The following is a 3,350-nucleotide window of genomic DNA, read 5'->3' on the forward strand; positions in this document are numbered from 1 at the left end:
CGCGCGCCCCGGAGGCACAGACGTGGCTCGGTGGCGGCGCGGGCGCCCGGAGCGCGCACATCCCCGCCCCGGGATGATGTGGCCGCAGGGCCCGGGGCGCCCGGCTGCCAAGAGCACACGCGGCTGCACCGTCCAGCTTTCCAGTCTGAGGCTGGAAAGGATGACTCGGCTGCTCGCTGCCCGGCTCGCCGGGTCCGCGGGTGGCAGGTCTGAAAGGTGGTCCCCAGCCCCGGCGGGCGTCTCGGGCCGTCCCCTAACCCCCCAAACGGACGTCTGGTGCCTGAGAAAAAAATCTGGGCTCGCAGGCACGCGGCGTCTGGGCATTAAGCTTTTGATGGATTGCTTAAGATTTTACGTTGATACATTGACTCACGTTTCTTTTCCACCGCGTGGACCCAAGAAAGGGTGTTCGGCGTCGTTTTCCAAACTTTCCTGATCATGAGAAGTATCTGAGTTTGTCTCTTAAAAATACAGATCCCCGGCGCACTCCCACGCCTTGGGGAGGGGAGCCGGTGGTTGGGGGACACCAGTGAAGTGGACGGAGGGCCTGGCCTTCGCGTCCTAGTTCTTGCCGGTCTCCGCCTCTTCCGCCTGAGAACCTTGCTTAGGGTCAGTTTTTGGAACGGGACTTGCTGGCCTCTGGGGGCCAGCCGGAGCGGCGGCGAAGCGGGCTGCAGACTAAAGGAGTTGGCTGTATCGAGGATGGTTGCCACCCACCTCGCGGGGGGCCCGTGGCGATTCCCGACCTTGGCGATAACTCAGACCCGTAAGGGTTAATGAGATGATGCCACCCCCCACCCAGATCCTTTAACTCAGAATCTCCTAAGAGGGGCAGAGCCTGATTGGTTCTCAAAGTCCCAGGAGCCAGGAGGAGAATCACCTGGAGAGATTTATGTGGTGAGTTCCCACCAGCTCCCCACCTGCGCCCCATTCCCACGGGGCCGGTGGCCCTTTCCAACTCTCCCTCCCGGAACAGAGCATTTCTCAATATCTCACACCCACCCCCAGATTCGTGTAGTGTTCCAGGTCCGCCCTGAAGAAAGTGCAGGCCTTTTTAAAGAAACCAAAAGCCAGAGGCACAGGCCCAACGGTCCCCTTCCCAGGGCTAGGACACCCCAACGCTCCATCTGGAAGTCCCTCCTGGGTCCCGGCCCCAATTTCAGCCCAGCCCCTCACTTCCCTGCTCTGCCCAGTCCTTCCTTTGCTCATTCGTCCCCTCGGTCAGCAGTGAGCCACACTGCGCTGGGGACTTGGGAAAGAAAATTAATGAGAAATGCCCCTGGCCTTGAAAGCCTTTTGTCTGGTAGGACAAACTGATAAGTCGTGAATAGCGTGAGCCGGTTACTTCAGCCTAATAGCCATTCGATTGTTTGTTGACTACTACATTCGTTAGTACGTACTTCATAGAATCAGAGTATTGTGCTAAAATTCTTCCCACGGATTGTTGAGGATGAGGAAGCTGCAGCTCGCAGAGGCTAACTCGCTTCCCGAGGTCACACGGCTAAGGAGTGAGTCGGCACCCACCCCACATCTATTTGCAGACACAGCCTGTGTCTTGAAGCCTGACCTGCGAGCTCCAGGGTCAGTCGCTATCAAGTGCATTTAAGATGCAAACCTCCCAGGGGGGAGTGAGCGTTAAATGAGCTAATGCGATGCCTTCCCGCCCACCAGATTCCTGTCCCTCCTGAAGAATTCACATCCCCTGCCACTTGCAGGGAAGAGTCTTACTAGGAATAGTTTTACCAAGTAGGTGGTTCTGGTACTTCCGTTCCAGACAGCTTTCAGAAACACTGTGCGAAGAAGTAAAAATTGTTGCCTTTGAGGTCCGGGGGGCAGACTTGCTTTAGGATGCGGCTAGTTGCCGGCCTCTTGAATCATTCTGACTGATTAAATTGTTTATTTATAATGGATTTGAAATGTGCCGGACGCTGGGCTGGGGGCTTTAGACACTTCCTCTCTAATCTTTTTGTTCTAGAATATTCAGCTGTTACTCTTGACTGTAGACGTCCTTTTTTCCCCTTAATCTGGAAGTTGCAAAGCTCTCTCCAAAGGGCTAAATGTGCCCCGAGACTGTTCCTGATTTGTTTTTGACCGAATGAAACAAAACACCACTGCGCAGGCGGGGGACAGGATAGAAAATCCTCGCCACCAGCCTCGGTTGCTCAAGCTTCTAAGTCACCATCTCTGTGAGGCGAGGAGCCTGAGTGACACTCTATCCAGAAAGACGTCACGCTCATCAGTAACAGCCAGCCAGGCCGACGGTCCCTCCGTGGATGGGGACTCTGCCTCCTCGGTCACAGGAAATGGGAGCCGACACGGCATTCAATACTGGATTGTGAGGTAGTGGTATGGGGTCAGAGGCCAGGATCTGCTCATTAAAATTTCAGATAGATGGCTCGTTGTCCCTTCCTTTCCGGAAGAATTGACCTCTGCAGCCCCGTTTCCTGTGTGCTACTTTGGTGGCACTCGTAATGAACAGGGCACTCATTTCTTACCCAAGCTCCCGTGCGCTCGATCCGCTTTGAGTACGAGCAGATGCGAAATGGAGGCAGATTGTTCTAAGCCAGGGGCCTGCGGGCCGACAGCCCTGATTCCCGCAGTGAGTACGGGGTCGGCCCCCTTGCAGCTTGACCTGCGGATGGAGCTTCAGACACAGGCCCATAGAACAGCTTTTATCTGTCCAAGCACAGTTCCCCCGGCTTGCTGCAAAATCAACAAACACAGTCGCCCGTGATTAAGATTCTTGGAAATCGTTTCAGTCCATCTCTTGGGGACATTGAAACTCACGACCCTCTCAGCCTGCAGCAACGTGAGGCCCGTTTTTCTTTGCATAGATGTCACTTCTAGAATCCATGGCTTTCCCTCCTCGGAAACTGCTCCCAAAGAGATCCCACCCCCCCAGGCGGGGTGACCCGTCTTGGTTCTGCCTCTTCCATTACTGCACACAGTCGAGTCAGCTTGACGACCAGGACGCCCCAAGCCAGCTCGCTGGGGGGATGGAGTGTCACGAGGTTCTCCGAGTACTTTCACTGCACGGTCTGATCTAAACTGCCACTTCCGGAGCTTGTGAGACACTTTTTACCAGTCGCTTAAGAACCCGCAGGCGTTTGCTGATGACTGTACCTCAAACACGTCAGAGAGGAAATGCGATTGAAGGTGGTGCCTGCTCTCGTGTGGAGAGGCCCACCAGAGGGAGCAAAGATGCTCCCGCCGTCGGGCTGGCCTCCGGCTGCTCTGAGAGGATGCACGAGCACGAGCTCGCAGAAGCCAGGCGAGCTGGGACCGGGGGGCTCTGGAGACGAGCCAGGGCCTCCGTACCGAGTGTCCAGCAAGTCCCCCCGGGGAGAGAA

Source organism: Pteropus vampyrus, unplaced genomic scaffold (assembly GCF_000151845.1).
Source record: "Pteropus vampyrus isolate Shadow unplaced genomic scaffold, Pvam_2.0 Scaffold111, whole genome shotgun sequence".
NCBI classification, from domain to species: domain Eukaryota; kingdom Metazoa; phylum Chordata; class Mammalia; order Chiroptera; family Pteropodidae; genus Pteropus; species Pteropus vampyrus.